Genomic DNA, 18403 nt, shown 5'->3' with positions numbered 1-18403 from the left:
AATGTCCAAAAGTTATTCTCAAAGTCTTGAAATAACTTGGAAAGATTATATATATATATATATATATATATATATATATATATATATATATGTATATATATATATATATATATATATATACACACACACACACATATATATGATTTAAAGATTATATACTTAAATTATCTTAAAGAATATCAATTACATTTAAACTGGTTCACAGAATTAATCCTCTTTTTTAATTAGACCAATAAGTAACATATTTTGAATTCCTAATTATCAGAGAAAACACAAAAATTATTTTCTCAAAAATAAATTGCTATACTCTAGGCATTTAGTTACCACAATTATATAATTTCTCCCAATTCAATCTGAACCTTAAAATTTCAGAGCTTCAAATTTTAGGTAGCAAATTAAATACTTACCATTTCTCAAATCAATAATACTTTTACATTTTTAAGGATACATTTTAAATAAAATACAAGGCATATTCAATTAATAGATTAAATTCTATCCTCTAGACTTCATACAAGGCATACTCAGATCAACATTTCAGTATTATATCATTTCAATATATTTAGATATAAGTTTTTATCATTTGATTTAGTAAACTTCAAAGTTTTTAAGTTTCCAGCCGACAGGCCTGGCTCAGAAGCTTGAGTTTTTTTTCCCAGGTCAAATCCACCATCTTTAAGCATGGCGAAGATGTGACCTTTTAAAATGGCTTTCTTGGGGAGTGGGCGTCCATATTGGATTGCCACGTGTCTCTCTTCCCCGATCTCCTTCTTGCTTTGGGGGAAAATTCAGTGATGGTCTGGCATCTAATGTTTTTATTTTCATTATTATTTCAATTTTTATTTATTTTTATTTTTATTTTTTAAGGAAAGAAAAAGATTTTTTTAAGATAAAGAATCATTGGCAGTTGCTGAGAAATTCCTTTAATCCTTTCTACTTGGTTCAGCCTAATACCAGTACTTTGAGCCTCCAACAAAATGAAATATGAAGTCACTTTTGGCCAAGCACCAGCATCCAGCCATAAAGGCTGGGCAGCTGCTAGCAAAACCTTTCTTATCCCGCTCACAGTGATGCTTGTTCCGCTCTGCCTCAAACACTAGTTCCTGCTCATAACTACGAGATAAATCTTTATCAGGTGGGCTTTTGACTGCGGTCGCAGGAGCGACATGTGGATGTGGACGAGGCACAGAGTGGGGAGGTGGTATTCTTAGAGATTCGCACCCCTCCACTGTAGGCTGTAAGGCCATGGCCACATCCTGCTTAGACATTCTTAAACTCCTGGGCTGGATCAAGGCCATCACGAATTAAAGTAGGAATAGGAATCTTCTCTGGACCTTCTGCTGTATATCGGTCATGCAACTGCTTTCCGACCTTTTCCCACATTTCATCAACAAAACTTAAGAAATCAAGAATCTGACTATGGTTAATGGAGCATCCTTGAGCTTTGAGCATAGTTTTAAACATTTGAGAATTACCCATGTTTTACACCCAGCTAATACAACTTACAACAATCCACTCCTTACCTTATTCTGTGGTGCACACACTTCTTGGAGCGACCTCCTTGCCTCTTGCCTCTGTAGTCAGCCAGACCACGTGGGCACCAGATGTAACTATTTTCTCTCTTTTCCACATCCAGCACGGCTAGAGGCAGCTGGGGATTGAGAAATAAAAGAAAGAGACAAGACACAGAGATAGAAAGAAAAGCTGGGGCCAGGTGGACCACTGCCCTCTTCTGATGGAGAGACAATGACCCAGAGCCAATGCAGCATTTTTATTTTATACCCCCAAATACCAGGAAGTTTCACCAACAGGTCAAGACAAAGGAGATTATTTGCATAATTGAGTAGCTCCTGAGCATTCCTGCTGCTAGGCTGGATTTAGATATCAAAAGCCACTTCCCCACACCATGGGCTGAAATGAAGGTCAAGCTGACAACACCCTTGCCCTTTTGGCAAGGTGTGTACCAGGGCGTGGCTTTGCCGATGCCACTGGGTTCAGATAACAATAATTAAAGAATGCCCATGTGCCTTCTCAGGGGCCCTCTACACTAGTCTTCCCATTTTAGTCAATGACTCAGTCACCCCTTCCACCACTGATTGACTTATTCAAGCCAAAGCCCTAGGAATTATAATTAATTTCTCTTTTTCCTCATGCAATCCACCAGCAAGTTCTGGCAGTTTTACATTCAAATTATATCCTGAAACCATCCATTTTACTCCCTCTTTTGTTTTCCACTGCCATAGCCTCTTTCCTGGTCTCTCAGTTTCCTTGTTCTACCCAATGGGCTATAATGATCACATTAAATCACATAGTACTCATCCTTAGGACTCTTTCATGGGTGCCCCTTATACTTAATACAAAATCTACCATGGTCTCACCGTGGTCTACCAGGCCCTACATAGTCTGGTCCCTGTCTACTTCTCATTCTGTAATGCATCCTCAGTCTCTCCACCCCTAACTTTCTAAGCCACAGCCCCATTGGCTTCCTTTTATTACCTAAATCATGCCAAGCTTAATAACATTGTAAGGCTTTTACCAGGGCTATTTCTTCCTGGCACATCCCCCCCACCACCACCCCCAACACTTTCCATCGATGGTTTCTTCCCTTTAGCCATGCCTCAGTTTTAGAAGAGCCTTTGATAACATGTTGTCAAAGGATGCCCATGACCTCACCCTCATACCTTCTCATCATTGTCATTATGTACATCATTTCTATAAAGAAGTTGACATTTATAACTATGGCTCTAGTGTATAAAAATGGAGGTGGGGGAAGCAGATTATATAAATCATTTCCTCTAACATATAATCCTTTTTTTTTTTCAAATTTTTTTTCTACTGATAGCAGAAATCCCTACTCTTTTTATTTAATTTACTCTTGGGTCCTCCTTTTGTTTAATTTTCTTTGGGGCAATTTTCCAACCTCTTGGAGTTTCTCTCCAGTCTTAGGGTTTTTGCCCCATTCCCAGGATGCAGTGGGGTACTAGAGAACTATACCCTCATAGTTCTGGGAAGGTACGTCTGGCCTATGAGCTGTGCTTCCACATTGGTTCCTTCTGTTCATGGTCTTCAGGCATCACCCTCCATCCTTATTGCAATTACTGTCGTGTAGTGTAACCTCCGTTCTCAGTGGGCATTCTGGGCTGATGTCCACCAAGGTGGAGCTGAGCCCATCAATGCTTTTGGGCTCTGTGTTGGCATCTGGTGTTGCTGACCATAGATCTCATCATTTCCTCTGAGCTCGAAGTCCCAATCACTTAAACTTTCTTTACTTGAACCCAGTCTTTTTTATGGAAAATGGTTCATACAACACTTCCACATCCCTGTTGGTACAGTGGTTAATTGTTCCCCATTGAACCATGTATTTTACCCCATGCAGAGGATGGGAGGGGGCCTTGTGAGGCTGCTCAGGCTGACCAATGGTATTCCCAAGCCATGTCAGAGGCACCCATTTTCCAATGCAGTGCTTCCCTGAATAGCTTACATTTTCCCCAATCTGCAAACTAAAGAACTAGGTGCCCTCAAACCTAGAATCAGAATACTCCTGTCAAAATTACAGCTCTCCCCTGGCCACATTTCTGGGCTCCTACTTCTGGCCCCCAATGGCTTTTCCTGTTCTGTGGGATCAGAAATTTCTCTGAATTCATAACCTCACCTTTCCCACTCTAAGTTTGCCTTTGTGGTCTACCCACCAAGCTTTTGTTCCTGAGATGTAAAAAGCTAGTTTGGGAAATACCCAGAATAACAGTGTTTTTCCTGTAAAAAGCTTGGCTTTTAAAACCATATAGACTTTCTAAATATCTATTTTGAAACTCAAAGCTAAGAATTTTAATTAAGATAATTATTCAATAAGTGTTGCTTGAAGATTTTTTTCCTTAGGGCCGTTTCAAAATTGCAGAAAATTTAATCCCTGAAATATTAGACTAAATTGGTACCTGATGCCACAAACACCTTACTGTGTATTTTCTACAAACAAAGATATTCTTTTATATAACCACAAGCAATTTTCAAATTCAGGAACTTAACATAAAATATGCCTATCACCTAATCCTCTGATCCTATTCATGTCTCTCCTACTGACTTTTGTAGGAAGAGAATCACATTCAGAATCACCCCATGCATCTAGCTCTCATGCTTCTAACCTCTTCAGTCTGGAACAGTCCCCTAGTCTTTCCTTGACTTTCATGACCTTGACACTCTGGAAAATTATAAGCCAGTTATTCTGTAGATGTCTTCTGGCACTTCTGCTGTTGCCCGCCCTTCTTTGTGTGTGAGAGAATAGAGCATTGTCTGAAGCTGTGGGTAAGAAGACAGACTCTAAAGTTTCCAGGGTCACATTCTGGCTCCAACACCCCTGATTGTATGGTTGTGGGAAATTTATTGGACCATCCTGTGCCTCAGTTTCCTTGCCCATAGAATGAAAGACCATTGTTCTTATTTCCTGAAGCCATTGTGAGAACATTATTCTTCCTGTATACTCAGAGCTTGAATTATCTGGGAATGTATGACCCCTGGCTGCAGCCCTTACAGATGACTGGTAGGTACAAGGAGTATCAATATACAAGCTCCCTTGCTCCTGATTGTGGCAGTCTGAGGTATGGTCTACACTCCAAAGCTCTCCTGTGGGCTTAGCCCAAGTCCCCTTCCCCAGGACCCATGGATATGGCATGCCTTCTCTGCATCTTTCCCTTCCTGGCCTCATTTCCCTACTCCCTTCCTGGTCTTTCCTAGGAACACTTCTTCATAAATACTTTCACACAAATGCTCATCTCAGGGTCTGCTGCTGGAGAACACAACCTACACTAGTTTCCATCTTTTAGGAGAGCAGTTTGCCTGACATGTCAAGAATGGATAGCATGTAGACCAGCTCAGAAGCTGCCGGAGTTGTCCAGGTGGGCACCGCACCAGCAGAGAAGTGAACATACACAGAAGCTATTTGGAGGCGTTGTCTACAGGACTGGCTTCTAAGTAGGATACAGGGAATATAGAAAAGAGACAAAATTAAGGACAAATCCTTAGATGTATGCAAATTGTGTCACATGAGGAACAGAACAGCACTTTAACTATGGAGAGCAGATATTCTTAGAATCTCAGTTAATAATATGAAACATAGTTGGCAACAAGGACTGTAGACACACAATGAAATTTAATCGCGGGTACCACAGTTTCACAGTGGGAAATTGTAATGCCTTGAATTTAATAGGTTTTATTTTTCAAAGTGAATGTGTTGCTTTTATAATGTCTCACTGCCAATGATGTTTTTGGATTAGAACCCATCAGTCTTCTTTTATCGAGAAACAAGGACCTTGGCTATTTACACAGACTGGTTAGCTTTGTCCAACTGAAACAAAGACCCCTTGCATTCTTCTTCCTTCTTTGTGTTCTAACCCTTTGATAATCTCAGAAAAGGCTTCAATTTCCTTTCATTTAGCAAGCTAGTGATGGCAAAGTAGTCCCCCTTTATCCACAGAAAATGCCTTGCAAGACCCCTATGAATGTCTGAAACTGTAAATAATACTAAACCTTATACATGCTATGTTTTTTCGTATACATACACACCTAAGATAAGGTTTAATGTATAAATCAGGCAACATAAGATATTAACAAAGATTAATAATAAAATAACAATTATAGTAAAATTTATATTAATAGGGTCTCTCAAATATCTTATGTACTGCACTTGCCTTTATTCTTCTTATGATGATGTAAGATGATAAAATGTCTTGTTAAGTAAAAACCCCTCACCTTTTCACTGAAAGGAAGCACTTTATGGCTTCTCTTTGGCATATCTGAATAACCAGCATCACTACCCTTCCCTCTGTGGTCTGTATTAAGTAAAGTAAGGGTGACTTGAACACAAACAGTGCGACACTATGACGACCTATCTGATAACAGAGATGCCTACTAAGTGACTCATGGGAGTGAATACAGAGTGCAGATGCCAGACAAAGGGATGATTCATGTCCCGGCCTGGACAGAGCATGACGTATAACACTTCATCATGCTAATCAGAACAGCACGCAATTTAAAACCTATGACTTGCTTACTTCTGGAATTTTCCATACAATATTTTCAGACCACAGTTGGCTGAGGGAAACTGGAACCATGGAAAGTAGGACTATAGATAAGGGAACTATTGTATAGAGAGAAACCTTGGAAGGTGTTGAAAGGCCTGAATTCCAGTAACCCCCAACCCCCATCCAGAGCTTGGGTGAGTTTTCTACAATTTGATTGCCAGGATTCCTAACTGACTGACTATCTGTATTCTGCAAATATTTATTGAGCATCTACTATTTTTCAAGCTCAGTTATATATCAAGAGTACAGTGATAAAAATAGTCATCCTAGTCCCTGACCTCACAGAGCTCACAGGAGGACAAAATTCTCCATCCCCATCCACAAATGTTTTGTACCACAGATGTTGCTTTGTAAATGCTTTGTAAAATTAGTGGGACAGGCAAAGGTACGTATTATGAGTACTTGTGAGACTTCTCTATCTGTAATCTCTCTTAAATGTTTCCCCCAACTTCCTAATATTAATAGCTACAATTCACATGCTTTTCTTATGCTTTCCAAAACTGCATATGCTTGTGGAGGCTCATAATCCCCCATCTGGAACCCCTTAGGCCCAATATATTTTGGAATTCAGGCATTACTTGGATCTCAAGTAATTTGGTACAGATCTAAATAACACTCCCAAAGAGACTGGTACCTGTCCCTGTGATCAAACCCACCATTTCTGTAGTAAAATGCATGGATATTCTTACTCACCAGAATAAAATATATGTATATATCTATACACACTTGTGTCAGTGGAATTCCATTTTGGCCATTCAGTACATTGTTTAAAAATTTGAAAGAAACCAACTTTGGTGTTCAGGTGGTGTTTAGATTTCAAAATTGCATGTAAGAAAGTGTAAGCCTAGAGCACGTACTGTTTGAAATAAGTAGGACATGGGTTGGGGCTTAAAAACTATATTTATCAAAGATATTCATTACAATTGCATTTGCTATAATGGTATTTGACCTATAGATGACCTACCTTTATAAATAAACTTAAAGCACCTCCAGGTCCATTAATATTTCATTGATCCATAAAATACTTCCAAGTACTTATATTTATCAGCCTCATAGAAAACTGTTTCTGATGTAGAAACCACAAAAAAAAAAGCAGCCTAGCTCTGGTGTCCTGGATCATAACTCATATGAATGTTACTAGTCAGCTTAATGTAATGGTGAAGGCCCCAGGAGGGGCCGATGGGGTTGGCATGACAGAATTGGACCATACCATCTGGTGGGGCAGCTTCTCACATGCTTAAGCTAGCAATATCCAGAGAGTTCTCTGAAAGTGCACACTGGAGCCAATGACTTCCACTTAAAACCCCCGGTGGCTTCCCACAGGATATAAAATAAAGGTTAACTTCCTTATCTTGGTCGGGCACCTTCTGACTTCACCTTTCCCCGTTTCTCTTGATATCCCAATCACGCTGGCCTTCTAATTCCCAAAGCTTTCACTTACCTCCCCACCTTTGCCTGATATACCTGAACAGGCCCCCACCCTCACACAAATGGCTCCTCCTTGTCATCCAGGCTTCAGCTCAAAGGTCGCACCCACAAAAAATCTGTCAACCCACCTCCATCACTCCTTATCATATTACCCTAGTATTTACTTCAAATTATTATTACTCTCTGAAATGATGGTTTAATTTATTTTTTATTGTGTCTTTCCTTGTATCACTTAGAATTTGGACTGACTGGTGGCTAACAGGTTTATAAAGGTGACTAAGTGATGACATGGAGACGTCAATGCCATTGAAAGGAAACTGTCATGTGACTCACAGCTCCCCTAGGGACCAGAGGTGTGCCACACCAGGCAGGGCCACAGGGGTCGCGACACTATTGGGCAGGAGCTGAGAGAAACAAGGGAAGCCTTGGGCCACGGCCTTTATTTGGGATCCTGCAGGAAAGGCGGGCAGGGCAGAGTAAAGGCTGCAGACTGGCTAGCTGGAGTCATGCTGCTAGACTTTGGAGCGTAAAGGCTGTCCCTTGGTGTGTGAGTTACACAGAAAGATGGTTCATATTGTGGACTCAGAGGCAGAGGAAATGGAAACCACTTTGCCCATTGGTTACTCCATGATTAATGGATACCAAGCAAACAAATACAGAAGCTAAGAAAATATAAAACAGGGGCACATAACACCAAAACAAAACAAACACGTTTTAAAGAAGATGGAGGTTTATTTCTCTTGTGCATAAGATTAAATCAGAAGTAGCAACTTCAGGGCCAGTACAGGAGCTGCCATCATGGAGACATAGTCCTGTCTTTCTGTTCCCTCCACAAGATCACTTCATATGAGTCTCTCCTACTGCTGCTGTAACAAATTACCATACACATTGAGGATTAAAACAGCACAAATGAATTATCCTACTGTTCGGGAGGTCAGAATCCAAAATAAATCTTTTTGTTTGTTTGTTTGTTTTGTTAATCCTCACCAGAGGATATATTTTCCATTGATTTCTTTTAGAGAGAGTGGAAGGGAAGGAGGGAGGGAGAGAGGGAAGGAGAGGGAGAGAAGAGAGAGAGAGAGAGAGAGAGAGAGAGAGAGAGAGAGAGAGAGAGAGAGAGAATGGGAAATTAGTGTGAGAGAGAGACATCAACTGGTTGCCTCCTGCACGTACCTCGACCTGGGACCTGAACAAACCTGCAACCCAGGTAAATTATTAGGTAAACCTACATGACTGTTACTACTGTGATGACAATGTTTAAATGCCCACCTTTCCCTCCCAGCCCCCACCAACATCCTCCGAAGATACGTGATTTATAAATATGAAGGTTATACTCAAAAACTCCCAACCATTCATTGCCTGCCATTCTAGTATCACTCGATGAACAGATGTCAACAGCAACTGCATTCACCAGCTTTAGCCAATCCTATATAATAAAGAGGTAATATGCAAATTGACCCTTACGCCTTCACATCACAAGATGGCCACCCCCACATTGTCACAAGATGGCCAGCAAGGGAGGGCAGTTGGGGGCAACCAGGCCTGCAGGGGAGGGCAGTTGGGGGCTATCAGGCCGGCAAGGGAGCAGTTAAGTGTCAATCAGGCTTGCAAGGGAGCAGTTAGGGGGTAATCAGGCTGGCAGGCAGAGTGGTTAGGAGCCAGCAGTCCCGGATTGTGAGAGGGATGTTCTACTGCCAGTTTAGTCCCAATCCCTGCAAAATCAGATCTAAACTAGCAGTTGGACATCCCCTGAGGTGTCCCAGATTGGAAAGGGTGCAGGCTGGGCTGAGGGACACCCCTCCAGTGCATGAACTTCATGCACCAGGCCTCTAGTAGATCATAAAAGTCTGTGATTCTAATCAAAGTTTGTCATCTACCCAGAACTTAAGAAATGAATTCCCATCAAAAGGAAATTTAAGCTTCTGAAAAGTACTTAGCCCCAGAGCCATGAGGATGAACTCTGGGTCCAAAAGGAAAATAAAAATCAATCGTGACAATTATTTTACTAAATTATTTTAAACCACAGTGTATCGAGAAGGCTCAGGTAAATGTCGACTGTCATACCAACAAGCAGTGCTGTCCCCATCACTGACCTTTATCTTGTTGAAATGCATGTCAATATGCAAAATAGAAGTGTTCCATATCAGAGCCAAATGCACACTCCATTTCTAGAAGATCCCAAAGTAATCTGCAGAAAATGAAATGCAAGACGCAATTCTGTTTTGCTGGAGACACGCACAAACAACCTTTCAAAATTGTCTTCTTTGAGGGTTTGTTCCTTCATCATGCCAGCTCTTATTTCAATGGATTCAGACCGGAGCTTGCTTCAAAATAAGGTAGAGTTGAGTGGGAAATCGGAATAGCAAAACATTCCGAAATACCTCATTCATGCAGAGGTCACTTCTCTACCAATTTCTATCCCAGCAAAAAGCAAAAGAAATATTCCTCAAACAGCCAAAACAGATGTTGCCAAACTCAACCCTTCTACTAGTGAGAAAGCTACAACCAGAATATATGGGCAGTTATTTAACTAATAGTAAAAATCTAATAATCTCAGTGTATTAAATTAGCCTGGTTCACAGAGAGCTCAGTGAAGGCACCATTCACAGAGGGGCCCTGCCTAAGGGAGTCAAAGGAGCTGTTACATTCATCCACTGGCCTGATGGCACAGGGGCAGGAGGAACTTCAGAATCAGGAGGGAGGAACAGCCATGTGGAATAGGCTACCTTAAGAGGAACAGTGACCGTGGAGGAAACAGTCACCACAGGAAATAAACATGTTAGCCTCACTGTCTTCCCTCTTGTTTCTTGCCAGCTCACCCCACTGAAACCTGGAGGCCAGGAACCAGCTAGTGCTGCCTCGAAAGTCAGGGTGGGGAGTGGACCTCTGCGGCAACACAAGGCGTCTGGCCCATGTGATGGGTAACTGGTTTTCTCAGCCCACAGCTTGTGAGGAAACCAGAAATGACTGTTGTTAGACACAGCACATGGCCACACCCAAGGACTATCTGATACCTCTCACAGCAGACACCCAAGATATTTATTCCAATAAGGGGATAGGAACTTCTACAAGCTTCCTTCCAAAGTGCAAATTCTCTCCCCAAAGGAATTCAAATAAAAACCACACAGAACGGGGCCATGAAGGGTACAGTGTCCATGGTGCCTGAAGACATTGCTGTAAACGCCTCCATAATTTAATATCAAGTAGCCCAGAAAACTTGACAAAGAATTCTATAAACTCATCATAGGGAAGTAGAGATATGTTTGGGATATTTTATAAAGTTTCTCTCCAAAGTGGTTAAAATACATTTGCTAATTTGCCAAACACAATAATAACTGACAACTTATTGAGTTCTTATTATGCACCAGAAACTTGACAGGCAAATACCATTTCACCCCCATCCCAGCCTCCTGAGCCAGCATCATTCTCATTGCACACGCGAGATTTAGTGATTTGTCTGTGGCCCCACAGCCAGGAAGATGGGTGCCAGGTTTAAACCCAGCAGTCTGGCTCTGGGGCCTGCATCTCTAACCAGATATGCAGTCACTCCAGCCCAAGTTTGCAGCACCTGGTATGTGCAAAGTATAATTCAAAGGAGATGATCTTTAAGAAACAAAGGAGAGAAACACTTTTGTAGCACTTCAGTAAGTGTAAACTATAGAAAAGGCACATGTGCTATATTAGTTTTCTCTTGTGAGATGCATTACCATCAGTTGAGCTGCTTACACCACCACCTATTTATCAGCTTTTCATTCCATAGATCAGAAGTCCAGGCATGGCATGGCTGCATTCTTCACTCAGATCTCACAAGGCAGAAATCCAGGGGTTGGCAGAGAGTGTTCCTATCTGGAGGATCTGGGAAAGGGTCCATTTCCTAGCTCGTTCAGATTGTTGACATAAGTCTGTAGGACTGAAGTCCCCCTTTTCTTGCTGCCTCTTGACAGGGGCCACTCACAGTTCAGGGGACCCTTCCCACCTTCACAGCCAGCTGTGGGGACTCTTCTTCATGTCTAATCCCCTCATTCTTCAAATCTCTTTCTTCAGGAAGAGTCCCAATATCACTCATGGGTTCACCTGATTAGGTCAGGCCCACCCAGGATAATCTCTCTATTTTAAGGTCACTGGATTACACATCTTAATTTACATCGGCAAAAACCTTTCTTCCATAGGAATAATATTTCATTATATTCATGAGTTCCTCTCACACTCAAGGGGAGGGGATGACACAAAGGCAAGGGTCATGAGGGTCATCTTAGAATTCTGCTATGACTCTAGCATGAGCATAGGATGTTCACAAAACTGGAGCTGGCCTTCAGGACCTTCTCATAATATCTACATAGAAGTCATTGACCTTCGACCTTGGGTTTGAACCGGATAAGTCCCCCCTGCGCCCAGCCTCTGTTATGCAAGTCCTTTACTTTCTCTGAACCCCAGAGACATTTCTTTCTTTGGTGATGGAAAAGTGACCGTATATACTCCACCAGGTCATCTCAAAGAGTAAGGATTAACTCCATGCGACTAGCTAGCACAATAACTGTCAAGGAGTAGGCAGAGAGGAGCTCTTACCTACTAGAATTAATATTAGCCCTGCTGTTAATATCTTTATTGCTATTCATACTTGAATTATTTAACCAGAATTGAGAAAAGCCCAGACTGAGTTCGTAGCACAGCTGAGAAAAATCTCTGTGGCTTGTGTGTTTTAACGTGGATTCCGCTCACTGATGCATCAACTCGGGAATAAAAGCAAGTGGCCCCCAGCAAGGAAGGAATGAGGACATCTCACACTCCAGCTCCATTTACAAGGCAGCTCTCACTCTTTACAGATTCCTCACACACCAAGGGCACAAAGGCTCTGGAGAGGAAAGCCTGAGACAGTCTAATATCTGGGCAAAAACAATTGCAAGATTCCCCAAGCATTTGGACTCCGCCCAAAGCAATAGAACCATGCCCCCACCCATGAGATTATCACAAGCTTCTGCTCTGCATTGACTCCCATTTAACAACATTGTATGTGCAGCTACTTCCTACAAGATACACTGATTTCAGCTATGTTTGCTTCATTACTGAAGGGAAGCCACTCCAGGAGACAAGGTGTGGGGTTTCTAGAAAGCATCTCTCCCTTTAATGGGGAGGGGCCTGGAAGTGGTTTCTGATTTTGTCCAGAGCAGTAGCCTCCAACGTGAAAAATAGGCAGAAAAAAATATCTATGGTCAACCTAGTGGGGTTTTTTCTATTTCTTGCTAAGCATGAAAATACTGCATTTTGTATGTTTTTCCCCACTGTGATCATTTGGGTTTTGTGACTGTGTATTAGTTACCCTGGCAACATGGTAGACTTGGATCTGATTGGCCAGGCTGTCAGGTTCATTGTCAGAGCCGTGGGCCCAGTTAGTAGATGTGTGTGCATTAACCAGAGCTAGACAAGCTAGGTTGGCCAGAAAAACACAATCTAGCAGAATTTCTGCATCCCCTCTGCCTACAAAGTACCCCTCACTTCCTCCAGCTGCTGCAAATGTCCCTTGCATTGCATATTTGAGTCTGTGTGTGTGTATGTGTATGTGTGTATGTGTGTGTATGTGTGTATGTGCATGTGTGTGCATGTGTGGTGTGTGTATGTGCGTGTGTGTATGTGTGTGTGTATGTGTGTGTATGTATGTGTGTGTGTGTGTGTGTGTGTGTGTGTATCTTTGAAATATCTGCTAGGAAATGTGCTCGGCGTCAGCATGTTCAGCCCTTGGTGAGAACACATTTATTTGTGATGAGAAATTAATTCTAAGGAGGCTAACAGACAATGGTCCGATTTCTGGACCATGGGATTGGAACCTATTACACAGCCTTAATTCAGACTCGCTGTGCAATCTGGAATAGCCACAGACTCAGCCAAATGCTTCATTTTCTGTAAATCAATTTCATTCATAAAGACGCAGCTTTCTCTTAAGAATGAGGTCCTGGGAGCATAGTATGCTAAAGATTTAAACTGGGACAAAATTGTAACCCATTTTGTGCCAACAATTTTGAATCATGCATTTATTCAATTTATCAGATGCATCGTTTACTTATTAGAGTCTGGCTCTATTCATTTACCAATTACCTAGGGGGAAAACAAACCCCTGCCTATAGCTGAAAATCTTTATTAGCCAATGAATAGAGACGCCCAAGACAGAATAAAGGACAGACAGATGCCTAAAAAAGCAGTAAGTATGTTTTTTCTTATTTGCACAAATTTCTAAGTAGCCATTCCTGGCTCAATTTTTGCAATCTTTGCATTTTCAAAGGAAGCCTATCATTGGCCTGGATCTCCCACCCTCTGTGAATGTGAACACATTATATTTAACCGTGCTATGTCACCAGCACAGTCTTAATATAGACGTAAAAGTCACTGGCAAGCAGTCATTTTTCACCTGGGTTAAGTGTTACAGTATGTTCAGCTCCAGTAAAGTTAACATTTAGGCTGTCCAATTTCACAGAGAAGAAAATCTGAAGGGAAAAGAGACAAGAAACACATTCCAAATAAGCAGTCCTCCAAAGGAGATGATTGCACAGTAATAATTAATTCCTCTCCTAGTTACTGGAGGAGGAACGTGACTTCTAAAACTTCTCCTCCCGCCCACTGAGAATAAATGCCTTATTAATTGTGTACAGAGCACGAGGGAGTCGGATAAGATCAGGGAACCAACCAGCTCCTTCAGGATTCAGCCAATAAACCCACTGATACTAGCTTTCAAATATGGCATACCTTCAAAGATACCCCCTCTGTGCCTGGGCTTCCTTAGTGGGTCCTGTGTGTAGTGCACACTTAATATTGTTTATAAACCCGTAATTTCCCTACACGCAGCACAGCTGCATCACCTGTGCAAGGAGAGTTCACTTGTTATGGGTACATACGTAAGACGTATCACAATTTTATAACCCTCCTTTGGTATGTGTTCATCATCTAACACAGTGGTCGGCAAACTCATTAGTCAACAGAGCCAAATATCAGCAGTACAACAATTGAAATTTCTTTTGAGAGCTGAAAACCGACTTCTGCGCATGGGCCACGAAGTTTCAATCGTACTGTACGTGCGCGCCCGCACTTGGTATTTTGTGGAAGAGCCATACTCAAGGGGCCAAAGAGCCGCATGTGGCTCACGAGCCGCAGTTTGCCAACCACTGATCTAACACATCGGGAGCCCCCAACCGGAGGGGGTGTGGGCCGCTGGACCCCTGAGAGGCCGGCTCACTCTGGAACCTGGGCACAAGGAGAGCCCTGTTAGTCAGGTAGAAGGTGATGGTGAGAAGAGGCTTTCCCTTGAGCCCCAGCCTGGAAGCTCTCGCTCTCAACAGCTCCAGATCACAGGCAATGGCCCAGACCAGCACATGCAGGTTTTTGGAGAAGATGCAGCAGAGCAAGGGAATGAAAAACGCAATGTGCATCTGTGGGCAGCGCATTAGTTAAAAGGAAAAAAGTAAGGCAGGCAGGGTGGGGTGGAGACCCGATGGGGAGAAAGAGGACAACAACCAATCCTCATTTTGAGCCAAGAGAGAGAATCTCAGGGGAAGCAAAGAATGGAGCCCGCATGAGAGTCCGTGCAAATCTGGGGAGAGATGTGGTGATGTGTGAGGAGACAAAAGGACAGGGGTTTAATGAAACACAGAGAAAAAGAAAATGCAGCACAAAGCCCTGTGATTCTACATACAAGCCCAGGTACATACACACGCCAGTGATCGCAGGGAAGTGGGAACAAAGGATGTCATAGCAACCTCAGCGAGTCCCGGTGTGCTACCCATGGTGGGCTCCTGGTCATCCATCAAGGAGCCTCCCAGATCCAGGCTCCTAGTCACAGGGAGAGCCATGCGCCCCAGCCAGAAGTGGCAGGGACCAGGAAATGCACTGTGGTCTCCCTTTCTTCCTTCCTCTCCCATAAAATGCGAGCTCTGTCTGGGCCAAGCCTCTCCCTCCCTTCTCCCAACAGTTGCTTTTCAGAAATTCAGAAAACAATCTGGATGCAGCATCCGGATTCACTCATGTCCCAGTTACTTTCCCCAATTGTTTCAAAGACTCCCTTGCTCCTTTGAAAACGAACACTAGATCATCAGAAAAGAAGGGGGAGGAAAGCACATAGATGTGTTTTGCCTGATCCTGCAAAATCAAGCGTTTCACCGTTGGAGCTCATTTGGCTGCAGGTTTCCAGGGGGCATAGAAAGCTCATTTACCTGTGCCTGATTCTAAAGAGAAACCCTCATTTCCTCCCACTGTCTTCTCCTCAAATTACAGGTCTCATCCTTATTAATACGCCCTCATTTCTTTCTCCTCTCTTCTGGTTTGAGTGGAGGAAATACTGTGAAACTAGAAAAAAAAAGGAAAGAAAGGAAGGGTGTTTCACCAGCAAGACTTGGAACGCTGCAGAAAATCACAGAGAACTTTTACAAGAACCTAATGGAGATATTGACATGTGCATCTGGAAATCTAAACTTAGCAAAGTGTAAGGCAAGAACAGGCTTTCTCACTTTATTTCCGTATCTGGAAAGTTTCTGTGCCGGTACCATATGAATATTTATTAATTCATTGTGAATCAGAACCTGTGATTATTACTCAGACTATCTTTCTACCTTACAAGCTTCAACTCAGAAGAATAAAAACACATCTGCTTTTGCTCTTCCCATATTTTATTCAATGTTTTAACAGCTTTGCTGTAAATATCTCATCCATTACGATTCAGTTGTGACTATATCGGCTTCACGTCTCCCGTTTTATTACTGTCTTTGTGGTGAAACAACACACTGTTAATTCTGTTAACTAACAAGTTCATTGTTCCAGCTAGTCAGCGATCTCCCATGTGTTGGGCCCACATGTTAAAAGAGAATCGGTTATAAATCACAGGAGGGCCTGGTGAGGCGTGCTCTCTTTGTTAGGATGGGTCCTTGTTTGAGTTTGTCATTCCATAGGCTGTCATGGAAGAAATGAGAAAATCCAAAGACAGAACCAAGTCCAATCGTATTAGATGAAGAGGTTAGGCAACCCTCAGGGAATTCAGCGCTGCAGTAGCCAGCATCCTTAGAGCTTCAGGGTCTCTGCATGCAGCCTGCACGTCCTTTAGACCTCCCACCCAACAGAGACCTTGTAAACCTGTCTTCTCCCACTTTCCTTCCAGCAGAAACAGGCTAATCGTTCCTTTCACCAGGCATGACTGAGTGCGTCTGTCACTGCGGTCTGGCAGTTGGGAATGTGGGTTTGCTCTCAGCTCTGACATTTCCCAGTTGTATGGATGTGGATGACTTGTCATTCATGAGCCTCATCTGCAAAATGGGAGCAGTAGTCACACCTACTCATCGGGTGGTTGTGACAATTAAAGGAGCAAATGTGGGTAGTGTGAGTTGGTCAGGATCCAGCACAGGAAGTAGAAAACACTATAGATATTTCAAACACAAAATTCGTTAATTTGGACATTACGTGTACACCAATTATTTCATGCTACATGCTCTGCTCTCTGTGTGTGCACAGCACACAGATGCACAGAGACCAGTCCTTGACAGTGAGGAAGGGACCTGATGGGTCATTGTTGGGGAGAGGGCAGGTGCATCTGATTTTCACATAGTGCTTCATGGGCCGAAGAGCTAGCCGTGAAGTTTGTATTTTACACAACTAATCACAGTTCCTCTATCATGGTACCTCAAAGTTGAAACACACACACACACACACATACATACACACACACACACACAGGCTTAAAACTATGAATGTTTATTTAAATCTTGGACTGCAATTTGGAGATTTGGGGAGGGCTGGCTGGGTCGTCCTGGCCACGTGAGGTTCACTCCATGTCTTGCTGTTGGCTGGTTAATGCAGGCTGAACATTCTCCAGCAGGAGAGCTGGCGTGTTCCTGGCCAAGGCAGAGAAGCAAAAGGACTTCTTCTGGGGTGGGTTTTGCTAGGATTTGATTGACCAAAGCAAGTTACATGTGCAGCCCACAGGCGAGGACTGGCATAAATAGACTGCCCCACCAAGAGCCGCTGGATCTTAGAATGACCAATGATTCTGGTTTTCCAGAGCCTGAAGGGTTTCTCAGGAATCAGGACTTTCAGTGTTAAAATTGAGACAGTCCTAGATGAACCAGGATGCATTGATGGTTCTGTTGGCATGTTTACAGGGCAAGAACATGGATCGTAGGAGGGTGAAGAAGTGTGGCCTTGGGAAGAAGACTTAGAAGGTGCCTATCAAGTCATTGGAAGGACTGGAAGAGGAACCATTGGTCAGAAGGGATGGCACTGTTTCTGTTAGCATTACCACCTCAGCTATTATCCCCACCACACTGGCAACTTGACACTGAAACATGGAATCAGGCTGTGATATAATTATAACACAGATATAATTTTGATTCATTCACTTGCTTGTTAACCATCACGGCCGCAAGAGGTATCTGACCCACCCCCACCTTCCAGGTCTCTCACTAGGGCAACTGATGGATAGAGCCAACTTCTAACCCAGAACTCTGACCACAAGAGGTCTGAGAAGTATCTATTGAGCTTTCCAACCTCCTAGAAGAGGAGGGAGGAATGGAACGTGATGGCTGGTACAAGTATCTACAACAAAGGCTTACGTGAACATCTGGCTCAAGGTGAACATCTGGCTCAAGGTGAACGTCATCGGTTGTGGTGGTGATGGCCAGATCCATTCAGACTGAGTCATGGATATGACCTGCTGCTAATCCCGAGGTCTGGGCCCTCTCTCTGCTTTAGCTAAAAATATAGACCAAAAGGTTACCTTCTAAGATACCCAATTCCTAGAAGGCTGTCCTCTGAAGGGCAGAATCATTATAAAGAAAATGGTCTATAGCATTTCAACTCCCAGGACAATTGGGGGAAATTAAGGAAGGCACAAGCCTTTTTCACCTCGTTTTGTTTTATGTATTATTGGTGTGTGG

The sequence above is a fragment of the Plecotus auritus genome (genome assembly GCF_963455305.1).
Source record: "Plecotus auritus genome assembly, chromosome: 8".
NCBI classification, from domain to species: Eukaryota; Metazoa; Chordata; class Mammalia; order Chiroptera; family Vespertilionidae; genus Plecotus; species Plecotus auritus.
Note: the sequence above shows the minus strand (reverse complement) of the source record.